At 49.2% G+C, this 22,323-nt stretch overlaps 1 protein-coding gene across 2 annotated transcripts in view; it reads right to left on the bottom strand.

The window, feature by feature from the left end:
* The window catches only part of MON1A (MON1 vesicular trafficking associated A), a 29,568-nt gene that overhangs the window by 4,897 nt on the left and 2,348 nt on the right, over positions 1 to 22,323 (bottom strand). The window contains exon 1 of one of the 2 annotated variants that reach the window (XM_017868037.1): positions 14,473 to 14,824. The exons of the other annotated variant lie outside the window; for it this stretch is intronic. The gene's annotated coding sequence lies outside the window, so the exon portion shown is untranslated. Of the gene's footprint in view, positions 1 to 14,472; positions 14,825 to 22,323 lie in introns of those variants that run through there. 2 annotated transcript variants of the gene reach the window in all.

Below are 22,323 nucleotides of genomic sequence, written 5' to 3'. Positions count from 1 at the left end.
ATATATATATATATATATATACTGTTCCTTTTCTGATTATAAAAGGAAGACATATTCATTGTTAAAAAAAAACTTGGAAAGCACAGAAAAGTAGAAAGAAATATCAAGATTTTCCTACCATTCAGGATCTTTCACTGTTCATATGTTAGTGTATTTCCTTCTAGTCTTTTTTTTTTTTTTGAGACAGGGTCTCAATCTGCCACCCAGGCTGGAGTGCAGTGGCACAATCTTGGCTCGCTGCAGCCTCCACCTCTGGGGCTCAAGCAATTCTTGTGCCTCAGCCTCCCAAGTAGCTGGGACTACAGGCGTGCGCCATCATGCCTGGCTAATTTTTATATTTTTTGGTCTAGACGGGGTTTCAACATGTTGGCCAGGCTGGTCTCGAACTCCGGACCTCAAGTGATCTGCCCCTCTCAGCAGATTGTTGTTGTTGTTGTTGAGACAGGGTCTCACTGTGTTGCCAAGGCTGGAGTGCAATGGCACCAACACAGCTTACTGCAGCCTTGACTTGGGCTCAAGCAATCCTCCCGTCCCAGCCTTCCCAGTAGCACATGCCACAGTCAGCTAATTTTTTTCTTTTTTTTTTTTTTTTTTTTTTTTTGAGATGGAGTTTCACTGTTGTTGCCCTGGCTGGAGTGCAATGGCACGATCTCGGCTCACCACAACCTCCGCCTCCCAGGTTCAAGAGATTCTCCTGCCTCAGCCTCCCGAGGTAGCTGGGATTATAGGCATGCACCACCATGCCCGGCTAATTTTGTATTTTTAGTAGAGACGGGGTTTCTCCTTGTTGCTCAGGCTGGTCTCAAATTCCCAACCTCAAGTGATCTGCCTGCCTTGACCTCCCAAAGTGCTGGAATTATAGATGTGAGCCACCGTGCCCGGCCTTTCTTTTCTGAGACAGAGTCTGGCTCTCTTGCCCAGGCTGGAGAGCAGTGGCACGATCTTGGCTCACTGCAACCTCTGCCTCCTGGGCTTAAGCCATCCTCCCATCTCAACCTCCTGCCACTGTGCCTGCCTAATTTTTTTTTTTTTGAGATGGCGTCTTGCTCTGTCACCCAGGCTAGAGTGCAGTGGCGCGATCTTGGCTCACTGCAACCTCCGCCTCCTGGGTTCAAGAAATTCTCCTGCCTCAGCCTCCCAAGTAGCTGGGATTACAGGCACCTGCCACCATGCCCCGCTAATTTTTGTATTTTTAGTAGAGACAGGGTTTCACCATCTTGGCCAGGTTGGTATTGAACTCCCGACCTTGTGATCCGCCTGCCTCAGCCTCCTAAAATGCTGGGATTACTGGTGTGAGCCACTGCGCTGGCCTAATTATTATTATTTTTTTTTTAGACAGAGTCTCGCTCTGTTGCCCAAGCTGGAGAGCAGTGGTGTAATCTCGGCTCACTGCAAGCTCCACCTCCCGGGTTCCCGCCATTCTTCTGCCTCAGCCTCACGAGGAGCTGGGACTACAGGCGCCTGTCACCATGCCCGGCTAATTTTTGTATTTTTAGTAGAGATGGGGTTTCACCGTGGTAGCCAGGATGGTCTCGATCTCCTGACCTCATGATCTGCCCACCTCGGCCTCCCAAAGTGCTGGAATTACAGGCGTGAGTCACTGTTCCCAGCCAATTTTTGTATTTTTTTAATAAAGACAAGGTCTTTTCATGTTGCCCTGGCTGGTCTCAAACTACTAGGCTCAAGCAGTCCTCTCCCACTTTAGCCTCCCAAAATGTTGGAATTACAGGCAGGAGCCACCACGCTCAGCCTGGTCTTTTAGAAAAAGTACATAAAATGTAAATAATTAAACAAACTGATAACAGTAGCTAACAGTTATTCAGTGTCAGCGTATCATGCTAAGAAGTTTCTGTGGATTAAGTTACCTAATCTTGATCACGCCTCTATGAGGCAGATGCTCCCGTCAGGCTAGCTTTATAGATGAAAGAACTGACACAGAGCTTAAGCAGCTTGCCCAATGTTACTACAGGAAGGAAGTGCTGGATTTGGATCTGGGAGTTGAAACAACTCTGTATCCTGTATCTGGTGGCTCACTCCTGTAATCTTAGCAAAGATTGGAGGCCAAAGAGGGAGGATCACTTAAACTCAGTAGTTTACTAGCTAGGGCAACAAAGTGAGACCCTGTCTCTACAAAAAATTTAAAAAACTAGCCAGGCATGGTGGCATGTGCCTGTAATCCCAGCTACTGGAGAGAGGATCACATAAACCCAGCAAGTCAAGGCTGCAGTAAGCCGTGACTACAACACTGCACTCCAATTTAGGCAACAGAGTGAGACCCTGTCTGAAAAAACTAAAACTAAAAATAAATAAAAATAAAAATTAACGGAGTTGACCAATAGTTCTTTTTGGATATCTAGGTGTTTGCAGAGAAAGAAGTGAGACACAGCCAACAGGCTTGTCTTCAGGCTAAAGCCCTGTTTTTCTCTAAATATCCTTTTGTACCTTTTGAATTTGGCACAAGTTGTCTTAACAATTAAAAACAACTATAGACATGACAACTCTCAGTGCCCGTATGATGGCCAGGATAGATTCAGCTGGATCTCCTTGTCCTTCCACAGCCCCAGGCCCAGGTGGAGGTGGCCACAAGTGAATGTCAGTGGTAACAGAGCCAGCTGGGTGGCTCACCAAGGCTGGTAGCAAGGCTTATTTCACCTTTAGAGTCCTTCAATGGCAGGCTGAAGGATCCTCACTTGTCAGGCAACATACAGTTCACCCAGGAGGGGATCCATTCCAGGTACCAATCCTCTAAGAAAGAGGGATCTAGGTGGATGGATTAGAAGGGCAGAAACTCATGGGGCAAACACTGCAGGCAGGCCAGGGGCCCAGGAGGCACTGGTGTTAGTGTGAGCAAAGTAGACCTGAGCCTGCCTCCCAGAACACAGAGTCTGGTGGGAATAACTGAGCTCTTGTCCCCTCCTAGCTGTGTAACCTTGGGCAAACGACTCTTCCCTGAGCATGGCATAAAGTAGGTGTTCAAACAAGTTCATGAAAAGGGTAGTCCCAAACAGATAGCCTCACCATGAGTAGCATTTGTGTGGTGCCAGCCAGTGTATGTCCAAGAACATTCTCTCTGGACCTGGCATAGCTCCAGTCAGGCAGCTCCTATGTATGTGCCCAAAGAACTAATTTTCTTTTTTTTTTTTTTTTTTTTTTGAGACGGAGTCTTGCTCTGTCGCCCAGGCTGGAGTGCAGTGGCCGGATCTCGGCTCACTGCAAGTTCCCAAGTTCCGCCTCCTGGGTTTACACCATTCTCAGCCTCCCGAGTAGCTGGGACTACAGGCACCCACCACCTCCCTCGCCCGGCTAGTCTTTTTTTTTTTTTTGAGACGGGGTCTTGCTCTGTCGCCCGGGCTGGAGTGCAGTGGCCGGATCTCAGCTCAGTGCAAGCTCCGCCTCCCGGGTTTATGCCATTCTCCTGCCTCAGCCTCCCGAGTAGCTGGGACTACAGGCGCCCGCCAACTCACCCAGCTAGTTTTTTTGTATTTTTTAGTAGAGACGGGGTTTCACCGTGTTAGCCAGGATGGTCTCGATCTCCTGACCTCGTGATCTGCCCGTCTCAGCCTCCCAGAGTGCTGGGATTACAGGCTTGAGCCACCGCGCCCGGCCAAGTTATGTAATTCTTTAATTGAATCTTTTGCAGAAGCTCCATGTACAAACAGACAGGGAAGCAGAGCCTGTATCCTGATAGCTGGCCTGGTGGCCACTCCTGCACTGAGCCTGAAGGATATGGGGGGTTGGGCACCACTGCCAACAGCATCACCCCACACAGAATAAAACCAAAGAAAGAAGGTTGGGGAGATAATCTGGGGATTTTCTAGGCCCCCAATCCCATCCATCAGGACAATCAAGAGTAATGGTTCCCAGCAAGGGTCAGAGCCCAGAAGGCCAAGGTGCAGACTGCCTTGTCAGACAGTGGGCCAGAGGAACTAAGAGGCTGCATGCCCTCAACAAGGAACCTGCGGTAGCATCCACAGAGGTCCCCTCTGAGGCTGAGACTAAGAGGAGCAATCCAAAACAACCACTGCAACACCACAAGGCCCAGGATGCTGAATGCTAAGGAAACTAGGGCACGTCTAAGTCTTGAGCAAGAACACACAGGCCACATGTAATCATAGACCAGTAATTCCAAAGCTATCCTAAAAGCCAGAGTGGGTTCTGAGAGATGAGTCTGCAGGCCGAGAGCAATCTGCTCCTGACAGTGCCAGGGTTGTGGCCTGGGTTTCCAGGCCTGTCTGGGCTCAAGCGATCCTCCTACCTCAGCCTCCTGAGTAGCTGGGAACACAGGTATGAGCCACCATGCGTGGATAATTTTTGTATTTTTTTGGTAGAAATAGGGTTTTGGCATGTTGCTCAGGCTGGTCTTGAGCACCTGGGCTCAAGCAACCTGCCTGCCTTGGCCTCCCACAGTCCTGGGATTACAGGTGTGAGTCAGCGCCCGGCCTGGAATCTGGAATGCTCTACATTTCTTTTTTTTTTTTTTTTTTTTTTGAGGAGGGATCTCGCTCCGGCACCCAAGCCGGAGGGCAGGGGCGCGATCTCAGCTAACTGCAAGCTCCGCCTCCTGGGTTCACACCATTCTCCTGCCTCAGCCTCCAGAGTAGCTGGCATTACAGGTGCCCACCACCATGCCCAGCTAATTTCTTTTTGTATCTTTAGTAGAGATGGGGTTTTACCATGTTTGCCAGGATGGTCTCAATCTCCTGACGTGGTGATCCGCCTGCCTCGGCCTCCCAAAGTGCTGGGATTATAGGAGTGAGCCACTGCGCCTGGCCGGAATGCCCTACATTTCTATGTCTCCTCACTTTCCTACTCCTCTAGTTAACTTCGTATCTCTTCTCTTTTCAAATGTCCATCATCTCCTTCCCTGATGGTCATACTTAGCACTATCAGCAAATCACCTAGTCTTCCATTTCACCGAGAAGACAGAAGTCATTCTAGAAGAGAAATTCCGGGGTGGGTATGGTGGCTCGTACCTGTAATCCCAGCACTCTGGGAGGCCGAGGGGGGCAGATCACCTGAGGTCGGGAGTTTGAGAACAGCCTGAGCAACATGGAGAAACCCTGTCTCTACTAAATAAAAAAAATTAGCCGGGGTGGTGGAGCATGCCTATAATTCCAGCTACTCGGGAGGCTGAGGCAGATGAATCACTTGTACCTGGAGGTAGAGATTGCAGTAAGCCGAGATCGCACCCCTGCACTCCAGCCTGGGCAACAACAGTGAAACTCTGTCTTAAAAAAAAAAAAAAAAAAAAGGAAAGAACTTCCGGAGATTACCACCACCACCTCCTCACCTCATCTGCCAGACTAGGCCTTCCCTCTTTTTTTTTTTTTGAGACAGAGTCTCACTCTGTGGCCCAGACTGGAGTGCAGGAGCACGATCTTGGCTCACTGAAACCTTTACCTCCCAGATTCAAGCGATTCTTCTGCCTCAGCCTCCCAGGTAGCTGGGATTACAAGCACCCACCACTTCACCCAGATAATGTTTGTATTTTCAGTAGAGACAGGGTTTTATCATGTTTGGCCAGGCTGGTCACAAACTCCTGACCTCAAGTGATCCACCTGCCTCAGCCCCACAAAGTGCTGGGATTACAGGCATGAGCCACCACACCTGGCCCCCACTTCTTACTAAAGATGAGCTGTTCATGCTCCATAGAGGCTAACTCCTCCATGTGTGCACCAGATCCCAGCCCCTCTCCTACTCAGGTACATGGCTTCAGCAGCTGTCCCTCCTCATCAGTTTCCCCTCCTCCCTTATCCATTACCAATATGGTGATATTTCTTCTGTCTTCAAAACCCCCTCACAGCAGGGCTTGATGGCTCATGCCTGTCATCCTAGCACTTTGGGTGGCTCATGCCTGTCATCCTAGCACTTTGGGAGGCCTAGGTGGGCAAACCGCTTAAGCCTAGGAGTTTGAGACCAGCTTAGGCAACATGGTGAAACCCCATTTCTACAAAAAGTACAAAAGATTAACTAGGTGTAGTGGCATGCACCTGTAGTCCCAGCTACTTGGGAGGTTGAGGTGGGAAAATCACCTGATCCCAGGAGGTCCAGGCTGCAGTGAGCGGTGATCATACCACTGCACTCCAGCCTGGGTAAAGGGAGTGAGATCCTGTCTCAAAAATAAAAAACAAACAAAAAACACCCTCCTTTGGGGCTGTTCACGTTGCAGTAATTCATTGAGCTATACTTATGATTTTTGAACTTTTCTGTATGTTTTATTTCAAAGTTAAAACAAAACAAACTTCCCCTTAACTCTACATTCCCCACTAGCTACCAACCCATTTTTCTGTTGCCCTTTATAAAAAAACAAACAAACGCCCTCAAAATGGCAAATAATATTTGGAGTTTGCATTAGTCAGGTAGGCTAGACTATTCTGTGTAAAAAATGGATGCCGAATGCTAGAGATTTTATACCCAAAGATCTTTTTTTATTTTTTGAGACGGAGTCTCACTCTGTCACCCAGGCCGGACCACAGTAGTGCCATCTCGGCTCACTGCAACCTCCACCTCCTGGGTTCAAGCGATTCTCCTCCCTCAGCCTCCCGAGCAGCTGGGATTATAGGCGCCCACCACCACATCTGGCTAATTTTTGTATTTTTAGTAGAGATGGGGTTTCACTATGTTGGCCAGGCTGGTATCAAACTCCTGACCTCAGGTGATCCGCCCACCTTGGCTTTCCAAAATGCTGGGATTACAGGCATGAGCCACCGCACCCAGCCCCAAAGATCTATTTTTTGCTCACACAAAATCTACTGTGGGACTGGTAGCAATTCACAGTAGCTCCATTCCAAGCAGTGATTCAGGAATCCAAGCTACTAGCACCCTATAGTAGCCATTTGAAACACATGCCTTCCGCATCACCTGGCAGGGGAAGACAGAGATGGAGGATCACGTACCAGCTCTTAAATACTTCGTAGCTCACATTGGCCAGAACCAGTGATGTAGCCAGAGGGACTGGGAAATGTATGAAGCTCATGGATATATGGAAAGCAGGAATTGTCCCTGCCACAGCCTCTCCATTTCTCCCATTCTCTCTAAACCAGTTCTGAACAGAATCTCACCTCCATTACTCCACCAACACTGCTCCCATCAAGGACACCAATGACTGCCAGGATCATCTTACTTCACCCATAAACAATAGATAATTTGGTTATTTCCTCTCTCCTGAAACATTTTCTCCTCTTTTATGGCACACCACTCCTTTCTTGGCTCTCTTCTGACCTCATGGACTATTCCTTCTGAGTCCTTTTTGCAGTTCTTACTGTAAAGGGGCACAGAATTCAGTCTTGGGACCTCTTCTCTGTCTTCACTCAATCCCTTGGTGATCTCATTTGGTCTCATAGTTTTAAATTCCCTCTACATATTAATAATTTATTTTTTTTGATCTCCAGCCCCAATCTCTTTTCTGACTTAAAGAGGCACACACATTTAACTGTCTACTTATTATTATCTCAAGGTTACATGCCTCAAACTGAACTCCTTAAAAAACCATCGCCTAGCCAGGCACGGTAGCTTTCGCCTATAATCCCAGCACTTTGGGAGGCCAAGGAGGGTGGATCACAAGGTCAGAAGTTCGAGACCAGCCTGGCCAACCTGGTGAAACCCTGTCTTTACTAAAAATACGAAAATTAGCTGTGTGTGGTGGCGCATGCCTGTAATCCTAGCTACTCAGGAGGCTGAGGCAGGAGAATTGCTTGAATCCAGGAGGCAGAGGTTGCAATGAGCCGAGATCACACCACTGCACTCTAGCCTGGGTGGCAGAGCCAGATTCTGTCTCAAAAAAAAAAAAAAAAAAGGTCATCTTAAAAAGTTGCTCCTGGCTGTGTGTGGTGGCTCACACCTGTAATCCTAGCACTTTGGGAGGCCAAAGCAGGCAGATTACTTGAGCAAAGGAGTTCAAGACCAGCCTGGGCAATATGGCAAACCCTGCCTCTACAAAAATACAAAAATTAGCCAGGCGTGGTGGCACGTGTCTGTGGTCCCAGTTACTCAGGAGGCTAAGGTGGGAGGATCACTGGAACCTGGGAGGCAGAGCTTGCTTGCAATGAGCCAAGATCACACCACTGCATTCCAGCCTGGGCGATAAGAGTGAGACCCTTTTTTTTTTTTTTTTTTTTTTTTGAGACAGAATCTGGCTCTGTCGCCCAGGCTGGAGTGCAGTGGCGTGATCTCAGCTCACTGCAAGCTCTGCCTCCCGGGTTCACGCCATTCTCCTGCCTCAGCCTCCTGAGTAGCTGGGACTACAGGCGCCCACCACCATGCCCGGCTAATTTTTTGTATTTTTTAGTAGTGACGAGGTTTCACCATGTTAGCCAAGATGGTCTCAATCTCCTGACCTCGTGATCCGCCCGCCTCAGCCTCCCAAAGTGCTGGGATTACAGGCATGAGCCACCATGCCCAGCCGGTAGAGACCCTGTCTTTAAAAAGAAAAAAAGACCGGGTGCTATGGATCACGCCTGTAATCCCCAGCATTTGGGGTAAGCTGAGGGTGGGCGGATCACCAGGTCCAGGATTCGAGACCCCCCCCCCCCATTCTGGCTAACACGGGGAAAACCATTTCTACTAAAATACAAAAATTAGCCGGGGCATGGCGGCACTTTCTTTTTTTTTTTTCTTTTTTTTTTTAAGAGGATGGCGGTCGGCGGGTGCGGTGGCTCAAGCCTGTCAATTCCCGCACTCTTTGGGGAGGCCGAGGCGGGCGTGGAATCACGACGGTCCAGGAGATCAGAGCAATCCGGCATAACACGGTGAAACCCCGTCTCTACTAAAAAAATACAAAAACTAGGCCGGGCGAAGGTGGCGGGCGCCTGTAGTCCAGCTGCTCGGGGAGGCTGAGGCAGGAGAATGGCGTAATCCCGGCGAGGCGGAGTTGTAGTGAGCTGAGTCGGCACTGCACTCCCAGCCTGGGAGCAGAAAGCGAGACTCCGTCTCAAAAACAAAAAAAAAAAAAAAAAAAAAAAAAAAAAAAATGTGTGACTTCTGAGGCTAGGTCATAAAAGACATTGTGGCTTCTGCCTTGTTCTCTTGGATCCCTCCCTCTAGGGAAAGCCATCAGCCATGTTGTAAGGACATGTAAGCAGCTGTATGGAGAGAACTTCATGGCAAGGAACTGAGACCTCCTGTGAACAGCCAGTACCAACTTGCTAGTCATGAGTGAGTCATCTTGGAAGCAGATCATCTAGGCCCAGTCAAACCTTTAGGTGACTTCAAAGTAATAAGAGACCCTGAGCTTGAGCCATCCAGCTAAGCTGTTCCCAAATTCTTGACCCACAAGAACTGTATGCGATAATAAATACTGTCATTTTAAGCTGCTAAGTTTTCGGAAAATTTGTTACACAGCAATAGTTAACTAATATACCAAACTTATATTGATTCAGCTTATGTTTATTTATCTATCGAGAGAGGGTCTCACTCTGCCACCCAGGCCGAAGTGCAATAGTGTGATCACGATTCACTGTAGCCTCAACCTCCCAGGCCCAAGTGATCCTCCCACCTCAGCCTCCCAAGTAGCTGGGACCACAGGCATGTGCCATCATGCCTGGCTAATTTTTAAATTTTTTGTAGAGACAGGGTCTCCTTATGTTGCCCAAGCTGGTCTCAAACTCATTGACTCAAGTGATCTGCCTGCCTCAGCCTCCCAAAGTACTGGGATTATGGTGTGAGCCACCACACCTGGCCCAGTGTATGTTTATATAGAAAATATGTATATTTACATCACTAAAATCTTATCTATATTTTTAACAAAGTAATGTGCATTTAAAGCTTCAAATTACATTCCAAATAGAATTGATAGAAAATTACTGAGTGCCAGCCTGGCTGACATAGTGAGACACTGTCTCTACAAAATAAAAAATTAGCTGGGCGGGGCAGCTCATGCCTGTAGTCCCACCTACTTAAGAGGCTGAAGTGGGAGGATCGCTTGAGTACAGGAGGTCAAGGCTGCAGTGAGCCATGATTGTGCCACTGTACTCTAGCCTGGGCAACAGAGCAAGACCCTGTCTCAATCAGTCAATCAATGGAAAATATATTAAGTTAATGATTTCACACAGAATGTCCAATTTTCATGAAACAGATTACTGATGTTAAGTGGGAAATGCCTATATCCAGAATCTGACAACTTATCACCTCCACAACTACCACTGTGGTCAAAGCCACCAGTGTCACTCTAGGAGACTGTTGCAGTAGTCTCCTATCCAGTCTCCCCTCTTCTGCCCTTGTCCCTGCATAATCTGTGCTTCTTACAGCAATGTGATTCTCCTGATACAAAATTCAGGTCATGCAGTTCCTCTGCTCACAACTCTGCCATGGTCCTACCTTACTCAGTAAGAAAGCCAATTTCCTCACAGTGGTGCACAAGGCCCCACTCAACATAACTCCTTCCCCATTACTTACTTGACCTCATCTCCTATCCTTTTTCCCTACTAACTGTGATTCAGTCCAGCCACAGTGACCTCCTAGCTTTCCTTAAGCCTCCTGGGCACTTTCACTTTAGAACTTTGCCCTTGCTGAACTTTCCCCCTGCACCCCACTTGACCTACTCCATTGCCTGGGCTAGTTATGTGACTCAGTCCCTCACTTCCTTCAGGTTGCTACTCAAGCATTACCTTATCAATATTCCTGCTCTTTACCCATCTTGCCCTGCTTTATTCTTTTTTTTTTTTTTTTTGAGATGGAGTCTCGCTCTGTGGCCCAGGGCTGGTAGTGCAGTGGGCCGGATCTCAGCTCACTGCAACTCTGCCTCCCGGGTCACACCATTTCTCCTGCCTCAGGCCCCGAATAGCTGGGACTAACAGTGCGCCCGCCACCATCGCCCCGGCTAGTTTTTTGTATTTTTTTAGAGAGACGGGGTTTCACCGTGTTTAGCAAGGAATGGTCTCGATCTCCTGACTCGTGATCCGCCCATCTCGGCCTCCCAAAAGAGCTGGGATTACAGGGCTTGAGCCACCGCGCCCGGCCTACCCTGCTTTATTTCTCTGCATTGAAGCTACCTGCCACAACATTTCAGTGTGCTTTAGGCCACATTGCAGAAGGAGTTCTATTTGTTTTTTTTTTTTTTTTTTTTTGAGATAGAATAGGATTGTGATCCACAGCTAACGTAGCCCTGGCCTCTCAGGACTCAGTTGCTCCTTCCACCTCAGCTCCTGAGTACCCTGAGACCTACAGGCGTACCACCACGCCTGGCTAATTTTTAGTTTTTATTTTTGTAGAGATAGGGTCCCAGTATGTTGTCCAGCTGTTCTGAACTGCTGAGCTGAAATCCTCCCTCCTAGGCTCCAAAGTGCTGGGATTCAGGTGTGAGCCACCACATCCACCAGCCAAACATCTTTGGGAAGAGATTTTTTTTTTTTTGAGTGGAGTTCTCACTCTGTCGCCAGCGCTGGAGTGCAGTGGTGTGATCTTGGCTCACTGAACCTCTGCCCCCGGGTTCAAAGCCAATTCTTGTGCCTTCAGCCTCCCGAGTAGTGGGATTATGGGTGCTGCACCACCGTGCCATCTAAGTATTTGTATTTTAGTAGAGATGGGGTTCCACCATGTTAGCCAGGCTGGTCTCAAACTTTCTGACCTCGGGTGATCCACCTGCCTTGGACTCCAAAGTGCTGGGATACAGGCATGAGTCACAGTGCCCAGCCGAACTTGTGTTTTTATCTCAGGGCAATTAAAAAAGAAAAATGGAAGGGAAAACGGAAAGATCTCTGAAGAATGCCCAGTTCATCACATCTATCATGTGGCCTCTGGAAATCCCTGCCTGTGGGAGACTTAATCATTGGGCAGTAGTCAGATGTTCAGGAAAACAATTGGCTTGAAGTTAGAAGGACCTGGGATTAACCTGGCTGGTATCAGTTTTCTCATTATAAAATGGGATGGTAGTATTGATTCCTTGGGTTTGGGAGATTAAAATGAAATAATCCATGTAATTTATTACCATACTTCAGCTGCTTCCCATAGCACATCCTGATTATTCTTACTTAGCATTCTAGTCCATGTTTGACTGACTTATAATACCACATGAATCCAGTGGTCTGTGTCATGTAAATCGGCCTCTGAGATTTTGCTCAGCTTACAATGGGCATATGGAGCAAAAATTGCTTCTGACCTTGCAAAAGCCAGGTGGGCCCTAGCTGAGAGCGACTCACCTTCAGGCTAGGCTATCCTATGACAGTGGGAGTCAGGTCAAAGAGCTGTCTTATAGGACAGGCTGGGAAGGTTCCCTCCAGGCTAAACTGTGTTGTTTCACTGGCTCTGGAGTGCAGGAATAGACAACTGGCCTCTTGCTTGTCTTGGAATCTCTTCCTAAATTAAACTCCTTTAATTAGCCAGGTGTGGTGGCGGGCACCTATAATCCCAGCTATTTCAGGAGGCTCAGGCAGGAGAATCGCTTGAACCCCAGGGGGGCAGAGGTTGCGTGAGCTGATATTCAACGCCATTGCACTCCAACCTGGGCGAAAAGATCAAAACTCTGTCTCAAAAAAAAAAAAAAACCCAGGCGGGCGGGTGGCCTCAAGCCTAATCCCAGCATTTGGGAGGCCGAGCGGGCGATCACGAGGTCAGGGAGATCGAGACCACCGTGTAACACGGTGAAACCCCGTCTCTACTAAAAAATACAAAAACTAGCGGCGAGTGCCGGGGCCTGTAGTTCCAGCTACTCGGGAAGGCTGAGGCAGGGAATGGCGTAAACCCGGGAGGCGAGTTTGCAGTGAGCTGAGATCTGGGCCACTGCATCAGCCCTGGGTGGACAGAGCGAGACTCCTTCTCAAAAAAAAAAAAACAAAACAAAAAAAAAAAAAAAAAACCCAATAAAACAAAAAAACTCCCTTGGTTTTGCCAGTTTGCCACATGCCACTGCTCTGTGACCTTGCACTTTTGGTTCAAAGAACCAGACAAGGTCTACAATAGCTTACTTATTCTGTCCTCAGGGCCCACTTTCCACTGATCCTTTGTGGGCTTTAGCTGACTAAGCCCAGAGTGGCTGAGTGGTACCCAGCATGGTACCTGCCTGGGGAAGGGTTGGCGGGGGGAGGATCAGCTGGCCAGAGCTAGTGGATACTTCCTTCACAACAGTTCTCCTACCACCTGAGATCATACAGTATCTCAGCATCTCCTAGGTCAGTCTGGGGTCCAGCCAGAGGCCTGATGAAGCAAACAGCTCTCTGAATACTTACTCTGGACACTCAAACAGGGAGGCTGAGTGAATCACAGCAAAATCCACCCCAACCCCCACTGGAGCCACAACTGTGCAACTGAAGCTCCTGGGAGGCTAGAATTGAAGAAGTTAGGCAAAGGAGGTCTCTTAGAACCAGCCCCAGATGCCCCTTCTCAGGGGACCCTTCTCAGAAGCCCCAGGCCTTGCTTTTCCTAAAAGTGCCCTGCTATGCCTGTGAGCAATGTCACCAAACAAGTTGGCTCAGTCAGCCCTTCTAGTGTGCCTCTCTCACTCAGGCAGCCCTGGAGCCGAGAAGGCCTTCAGGAGCCCCTCCCTACTGACTCCCTACCACTCCTGTTCCCTCTTCCTGCTTGGATAGCACTTCATTTCACCTTAACCCTTGGAGTGGTCTGTCTGGGAAGGAGGTGCCAGGACACAAGATGTGTGGCAGACAAGGCCCAGGTGAGGCTGTGCTATGGCTGCCTCAGCAGGATGCCTACTCCATGCTGAGATCATAGTCTGGTCCTTGTCACTTCTGGCAGTTACTTCCCTCCCTGACAAAGGTTGCTTACCCTCCCTCTGCAAACTTGTGCCCAGAAAGCGTGGCTCACCTAGTACAAGGGACAACCCAGTTGCACCAGGCAAACTGGTGCAAAGTCCAGCTGGGCGCAGTGGCTCATGCCTGTAATCCCAACACTTTGGGAGGCTGAGGCAGGCAGATCACCTGAGGTCAGGGGTTCAAGACCAGCCTGGCCAACATAGTGAAACCTCGTCTCTGCTAAAAAAATACAAAAATACAAAAAATTAGCTGGGCATGGTGGTGCATGCCTGTAATCCCAGCTACTCGGGAGGCTGAGGCAGGAGAGTCGCTTGAACCTAGGAGGCAGAGGTTGCAGAGAGCTGAGATCACACCATTGCACTCCACCCTGGGCAACAAGAGTGAAACTCCGTCTAAAAACAACAACAAAGCAAAGCCCCAAGCCCTTTCCAGGTGCTGCCCCGCTCATCCCAGTCACCTCTGTTGCTTTTTGAGAAGACTCTACCGGCCGAATATGTGTACGTTTGTTGAGGGGTGGGGGTGGGGGGTGGGGAGAGTCCTACCTGGCCACTGCCCCCTACCGGACCTCGCCCTCCCAGCCTAAGTATGGGTTCCAGATCTCGCCTTTTGTATTCCCCAGCTGGGAGCCAGCCGGCTGAGGGACCCCAGGGAGACACAGTCTTCCCATTGCAAGCGATAGCGTTGATGGCCGTCTTCAAGCCCCTCCCTCCAAAGATGACAGCTCTCCAGTCTCTAGGTGCCTCCAGGCCACGTGGGCTGGCAGTCAACTCACCTGTTTCTCAGAGGGGCCCAGGACGCACAGAAGGTGCCGGTCACTGCCCTCTGCCAGACCCCTGGGGGGGTAAGGGTGTCCGGCTGGGCCCGGCCTGAGGGCACAGCTTCGCGGGGCCCCGGCCCCCTGCGTACACAGACATGGCCACAGCGCAGGCACCGCGCCCTCCCACCGCCCTCACCCGGCCGCCGGTGCAAGAAGACAGCTTTCTCCGGCCTCTAGCAGCCAAGGCCCAGCTCCAGCCGCACAGCCCGACCCGGCCCGCCCCCGGGGTGCATTGTGGGAAATGTAGTCCTTAGCTCTCGGCCGCCTGCCGCGCCGCGGGACTGGCTCTGGGTTCCTCGTCCCAGCATAGCTGTGGGCAGGTCCTGACCCGCGTCCGGGATTGCCTCACCCGGCGCCGCCTTCTAGGGACCTGGGCGCCTCCTTAGAGCCTAGAGCCCTACACAGACCGCAGACCTGGACTCTGGGCCTCTCCCTCCAAGCCAGCTAGCAGTTCATTTCAAGGGAAAGGGACGTTGGGGTTGTTTCTCCCACTGATTGTGGAAGGACAGTGCAAGTTTGAGGGACTGGATAAATGACATCAGTGGGCCCAGCTACACAGGCTGTAAAGGATGTGGGCATGCGCAAAAGTCGCACTAATTGTTTCTAAAAACGTATTTGTAGCCACGTTTTAATGTGTCAGTATAATGCTCTAGAACGGTAGTTCTCAACTCTGACGGCACACAGAATATCCCTGGAAGCTTTAAAAAAAAAAAAAAAAAAAAGCTAGGACGGGCGAGGTGGTTTACGCCTGTAATCCCAACACTTGGGAGACCGAGGTGGGCGATCACTTGATGTCAAGAGTTCCAGACCAGCCTGGCCAACATGGTGAAACCCCATCTCTACTAAAAATACAAAAACTAGCCATCCTTGATGGCTCGTGCCTATAGTCCCAGCTACTCGGGAGACTGAGGTGGGATCCCAGGAGGTCGAGGCTGTGGTAAGCCGTGATCATGGCCCTGCACTCCAGCCTAAGCACCAGAGCAAGACCCTGTCTCAACAACAACAACAACAAAAACAACAACAACAACAACACTAATGCCTGGACACCAGCCCTAGAGATTTTGATTTAATTGAATTTAGAGTAAGGTGGAGTGTTGGGGAACCAGGCATCACTATTGTTTTAAAAGTTCCCCAGGTGATTTGCCATTGCAAAGAATCATTATTTGTAATTTCCTAGATGCAAAGCAATAAAAACAACAGGAAAACAGGCGACAACAGGCTTTCCCAAAAGGCCCTTATTTTTAGAGATGGTTTTAAAAGCAAAATTAGGGATTGGCACCACTGCTCATGTTTTTTCTGAAGCAATTAATTCACTTTACAGCCTTATGGTTTATTCTCCCAACAGTTAATAGGATGAAAGAAAAAGTCAAATCACTCCTCTGACTTTCCCTGCTGCTCCACAAGCACCTGGGGGCAGTGTCCTGTCCCTCTCTGAGCCCTACACTGGAGTTAGGGTAGAGCTCCGCCCCTGGGCTTTTCTTCCAGTCTCAGATGGCTGCCACCATAGCCTGCTTCCACAACACTGGCCTGTGACTGAGATGGTGACAAAGCTGTGGCCTTTCACTGAAGATGGCTTTGCATAAGGCTATCAAGTTCTTACACGTAGTCTAAGGGAACCTTTCTCACCCCCCGTCCCCCACTTTTAGGTAAGGACATAAGAAAATGCCCTATTCCTTAACTGAGAGTCTCTCCAGGTTTCCACAGGTCACTCAGTATTTTATCTCCTCATTAGTTCAGAAGTCCACGTCCCCTCCCTTAGGGCAAGAATCATTTATACAGTTTTTTTCTCTAATTATTACACTATAAGAGTTTGAGCCATGAGCTGGGCTTGGTGGCACAGGTTTGTAATTCCAATTACTCCAGAGGCTGAAGCAGGAAGAATTGCTTGAGCCCAGGAAATCAGGTCTGAAGTGAGCCATGATCATGGACAACAAGAATGAGAGAGTCAAGAAAGAAGGAAGGAAGGGAGGGAGGGAGAGAGGGAGGGAGGGAGGAAGGAAAGAAAGAAGGAAGGAGAGTTTAAGTCAAGATATAACATTCTCTGGCCGGGCGCGGTGAGCCACCGCGCCCGGCCTACTTATTTTTTTTCAAACGAAGTCTCTCTTTATTGCCCAGGCTGGAGTGCAGTAGCTCCATCTCAGCTCACTGCAACCTCCGCCTCCCGGGTTCAAGCAGTTCTCTGCCTCAGCCTCCCGAGTGGCTGGGATTACAGGCATCTACCACCACGCCCAGCTAATTTTTGTATTTTTAGTAGAGACAGGGTTTCACCATCTTGGCCAGGCTGGTCTTGAACTTCTGACCTCGTGATCCACCCACCTCAGCCTCCCAAAGTGCTAGGATTACAGGTATGAGCCACCATACGCGGCCCAGAAAACAAATTTAAAGTTTTCTTTTCTTTTTTTTTTTTTGAGATGGAGTTTCGCTGTCGCCCAGGCTGGAGTGCAGTGGTGCGATCTCAGCTCACTGCAACCTCCGCCTCCCAGGTTCAAGCAATTTTCTGCCTCAGCCTCCAGAGTAGCTGGGTGCGCACCACCACGTCTGGCTAATTTTTGTAATTTTTGTATTTTCAGTAGAGATGGTGTTTCCCTACGTTGGTAAGACTGGTCTCGAACTCCTGACCTCGTGATTCACCCATCTCATAGACTCCCAAAGTGCTGGGATTACAGGTATAAGCGACTGTGCCTGGCCAGTTTTTTGTTTTGTTTTTTTTTGAGATGAAGTCTTGCTCTGTCACCCAGTCTGGAGTGCAGTGGTACTATCTCAGCTCACTGCAACCTCCACCTCCCAGGTTCAAGCGATTCTCCTGCCTCAGCCTCCCGAGTAGCTGAGACTACAGGCGTGCACCACCATGCCCAGCTAATTTTTTTATTTTTAGTAGAGAAGGGGTTTCACCGTGTTGGCCAGGATGGTCTCGATCTCTCAACCTTGTGATCCACCCACCTCGGCCTCCCAAAGTGCTGGGATTATAGGTGTGAGCCACTGCACCCAGCCAATTTTTGTATTTTTAGTAGAGACGGGGTTTCACCATGTTGGCCAGGCTGATCTCAAACTCCTGATCTCAAGTGATCTGCCCGCCTCAGCCTCCCAAAGTGCCGGGATTATAGGTGTGAGCCACTGCATCTGGCCTAATTTTTGCATTTTTAGGAGAGACGGGGTTTCACCATGTTGGCCAGGATGGTCTCAATCTCCTGACCTGGTGATCGGCATCCACCCACCTTGGCCTCCCAAAGTGCTGGGATTACAGGCGTGAGCCACCATGCTCGACCAAATTTAAAGTTTTCTACCTAACTAGTTCTTGACAGTCTCCATGTTGACCTCAGGATTTCTTCCAGAATCTTACTATTCCAGTTAAGCACATCGGTTCCACGAGATAGTACCACTATCATCTGAAAGTATTACATCTACTTAGCTAAGCAAGTGGCCATATATCTCATATATTTCTCGCTAAGACTTGTGCCTAAGACATTCTCATAGACCAAATCGGGGTGGCTTTACTAAAACATCTTAGGTTATTACTTAAAACTTTGTTTTAATCCTTTTTTTTTGAGACGGAGTTTCGCTCTTGTTGCCCAGGCTGGAGTGCAATGGTGCGATCTCAGCTCACTACAACCTCCGCCTCCTGGGTTCAAGCAACTTTCCTGCCTCAGCCTCCCGAGTGGCTGGGATTACAGGCATGCACCACCACGCCCAGCTAATTTTGTATTTTTAGTAGAGATGGGGTTTCTCCATGTTGGTCAGGCTTGTCTCGAACTCCCGACCTCAGGCAATCCACCCGCCTTGGCCTCCCAAAGTGCTGGGATTACAGGCGTTAGCCACCATGCCCACCCTTCTTTGTTTTTTGAGTCAGGGTCTTACTCTGTCACGTAGGCTGCAGTACAGTGGCTCACTGCAGCCTTGACCTCCTGGGCCTAAGTGATCCTCCTACTTTAGCCTCCTGAGTGGCTGGGACCACAGGTGTGTGCCACCACATTGGGCAAGTTTTACATTTTTTTGTAGAAATGGCATCTCCTTATGTTTCCCAGGCTGGTCTGGAACTCCTGGGCTCAAGCAATCCTCCTACCTTGGCCTCCCAAAGTGTTGGGATCACAGGTGTGAGCCACTGTGCCTGGACTTTTGTTTTTATATTGAGATAGAGTCTCAATATGTTGCCCAGGCTGGCCAGGAACTACTGGGCCCAAACCATCCTCCCACATCAGTCTCCTGAGTAATTAAGACTACACACCCGGCCAGGCGCGGTGGCTCAAGCCTGTAATCCCAGCACTTTGGGAGGCCGAGACGGGCGGATCAGGAGGTCAGGAGATCGAGACCATCCTGGCTAACACGGTAAAACCCCATCTCTACTAAAAAATACAAAAAAATTAGCCGGGTGAGGTGGCGGGCGCCTGTAGTCCCAGCTACTCGGGAGGCTGAGGCAGGAGAATGCCGTGAACCCGGGAGGCGGAGCTTGCAGTGAGCTGAGATCCGGCCACAGCACTCCAGCCTGGGCGGCAGAGCGAGACTCCGTCTCAAAAAAAAAAAAAAAAAAAAAAAGACTACACACCCAGCAACGATACACTTTAGCTACAACCTTGCAGCACCTCAGGTTCTAACATCTTCACTAAAGCTAGAAAAGAGGGGAAGAACACATCTAATTGTTACATTTCTTCAGCCTTCACTTTTCAGCTGTGGCAAGTTACTTAACCTTTCTGGGCTCTGGTTTCCTTAACTATAAAAGGGAAGGCTGGGACTGGTGGCTCATGCCTGTAATCCCAGCACTTTGGGAAGCTGAGGCAGGTGGATCACCTGAGGTCAGGAGTTCGGGACTAGCCTGGCCAAGATGCTGAAACACTGTCTGTACTAAAACTACCAAAAAAATTAGCTGGGCGTGGTGGTGTGAGCCTGTAATCTCAGCTACTAGGGAGGCTGAGGCAGGAGAATTGCTTGAACCCTGAAGGCGGAGACAGAGGTTGCAGTGAGCTGAGATCACGCCACTGCACTTCAGCCTGGGTGAAAGAGCAAGACTCCGTCTCAAAAAAAAAAACAACAACAACAACAAAAAAAACAAAAAAACAAAAAAAAAACCCGGTGGCTCATACCTGTAATCCAGCACTTTGGGAGGCTGAGGCGGGTGGGTCATAAGGTGAAGAGATCGAGACCATCCTGGCCAACATGGTGATACCCTGTCTCTATTACAAATACAAAAATTAGCTGGGTGTGGTGGCACACGCCTGTTGTCCCAGCTACTCAGGAGGGTGAGGTGGGAGAATTGATTGAACCGGGGAGGCGGAGGTTGTAGTGAGCCGAGATCGTGCCACTGTACTGCAGCCTGGCGACAGAGCGAGACTCTGTCTCAAAAAAAAGGGGGATAATGTCATACAGTTATTACAAGGATTAAATGAAATCATAGATGAAGTGCCAGCACCATGCCAGGCACATGGTGTGATAAAGTGTAGCAATTATTATTGCCCCAGGAGATTGGGCTTAAACCAATAATAATTAGTTCCTTAATATGGTATACCTTTTAAGAGGATAAAGTATTATCTGATAAGTGAAAGACCCATCAATAAAGGCCTAGTTTGAGAAGCAAAGTCAAAATACCCGTCTTTTTTTTTTTTTTTTGAGACACAGTCTCTGTCGCACAGGCTAGAGTGCAGTGGCATGATCTCGGCTCACTGCAACCTCTACCTCCCAGGTTCAAGCGATTTTCCTGCCTCAGCCTCCTGAGGAGCTGGATTACAGTGTCCACCACCATGCCCAGCTAATTTTTGCATTTTTATTATAGATGAGGTTTTGCCATATTGGCTAGACTGGTCTCGAACTCCTGAACTCAGGTGATCCACCCACCTTGGCCTCCCAAAGTGCTGGGATTACAGTCATGAGCCACCTCACCTAGCCAAAATATCCATAGTTCTGTTCCTCCCCTTCCCTGAAAACTGTTAGCACTGGTGTGGCCTCAGTGCTCAAGGCTTAAACTTTGCTTTCCCATCTCTGCTTACTCCTTTACTCCCTTGGTTATCTCATCCATGCCTGTAGCTTTAGATATTAGCAATACGCTGATACCTCCCAGATTTGCATCTCTAGTACTGATCTTTATCCTGAACTCCAGACCGATGGAACCGACTTCCAGCTCCACATCTCACTTGTCTACTGGTTATCAGAAAACTCAACCTACCCAAAACTGAGACCCTGCTCTTCCTACCAAAACTGTTCCTCCCATATCTTTCCCTTTCTTCCTTCATTCCAGTCCAACAGGTCTGTCTCCTGTTTCTACTGTGGTCACACTGCTGCAAGTACCATCCTTCTGTGGTTGGATTTTTTTTTTCCTTGAGATGGGGTGTTGCTCTGTTGCTCAGGCTGAAGTACAATGGCATGATTGTGGCTCCTCCCAAGTCTTGTAGGCTGCTGAATTTGGTTTCCGTAAGAAGGGAGATGGAAAGTTGTCAGAGGGCTCCGAACAGAGAAATATCATAACCTGACTTCCATGTTAACAGGATTCCTCTGGTTGCTGTGTGGAAAACAGACTGAAGGTGGGAAAGGGGAGAAGCAGAACAGCTAGTTGGGAGGCTGCTGCAATAATCCAACCACATTGTTTGAACCCAGGAGTTCAAGGCTGTAGTGAGCTATGATTGTGCCACTGTACTGCAACCTCCACACCTTCCTGACCTCATCACATTTCTCCCAAAACAATTCTGTTTCAGACTCCTTACTGATCCTTAAAAATCCTAGTCATGCTCACACCTCAGGGCCTTTGGCCTTGCTGTTCTTTCTGTCCAGAACATTCTTTCCCCAGGTATCCCAATAACTGTTCCTCATCTTCTTTGGGTCTTTATTCCAAGAGCTCAGTGAGGCCTTCCCTCACAGCTCTAAAGTTACAACTTCCCCCCCAGAACTCTTCACTCTCCTTCTCTCCCTTATTTTTTCCCATAGCATTACCACCACCAGAGAGATTGTGTATTTTTTTTTTTTTTTTTGAGACGGAGTCTCTGTCACCAGGCTGGAGTGCAATGGCACAATCTCAGCTCACTGCAACCTCTGCCTCCAGGGTTCAAGCAATTCTTCTGCCTCAGCTTCCCAAGTAGCTGGAACTACAGGCACACGCCACCAAGCCCAGCTAATTTTTGTATTTTTAGTGGAGATGGGGTTTCACTATGTTGGCCAGAATGGTCTCCATCTCTTGACCTCGTGATCTGCCCGCCTCAGCCTCCCAAAGTCTGGGATTACAGGTGTGAGCCACCATGCGCAGCCTTCGAGACAGTCTCGCTCAATCGCCCAGAGCTGGAGTGGAATGGCGTGATCTTGGCTCACTACAACCTCTGCCTCCCGGGTTCAAGTGATTCTCCCGCCTCAGCCTCTCTAGTAGCTGCAATTATAGGTGCAGGCCACCATGCCTGGCTAATTTTTGTTTTGTTTTGTTTTGTTTTGAGACGGACTCTCGCTCTGTCGCCCAGGCTGGAGTGCAGTGGCCGGATCTCAGCTCACTGCAAGCTCCGCCTCCCGGGTTCTCGCCATTCTCCTGCCTCAGCCTCCCGAGTAGCTGGGACTACAGGCGCCTGCCACCTCGCCCGGCTAGTTTTTTGTATTTTTTAGTAGAGACGGGGTTTCACCGTGTTAGCCAGGATGGTCTCGATCTCCTGACCTGGTGATCCGCCCGTCTTGGCCTCCCAAAGTGCTGGGATTACAGGCTTGAGCCACCGCACCCGGCCTAATTTTTGTATTTTTACTAGAGACAGGGTTTCACCATGTTGGCCAAGTTGGTCTTGTACTTGTAACCTCATGATCCACTCACTTTGGCTTCCCAAAGTGCTGGGATTACAGGCGTGAGCCTCA

The sequence above is a fragment of the Rhinopithecus bieti genome, unplaced genomic scaffold (assembly GCF_001698545.2).
Source record: "Rhinopithecus bieti isolate Rb0 unplaced genomic scaffold, ASM169854v2 scaffold_3875, whole genome shotgun sequence".
NCBI lineage: Eukaryota > Metazoa > Chordata > Mammalia > Primates > Cercopithecidae > Rhinopithecus > Rhinopithecus bieti.
The sequence above is the reverse complement of the archived record's forward strand: the minus strand, read 5'-3'. Positions and strand labels throughout refer to the sequence as shown.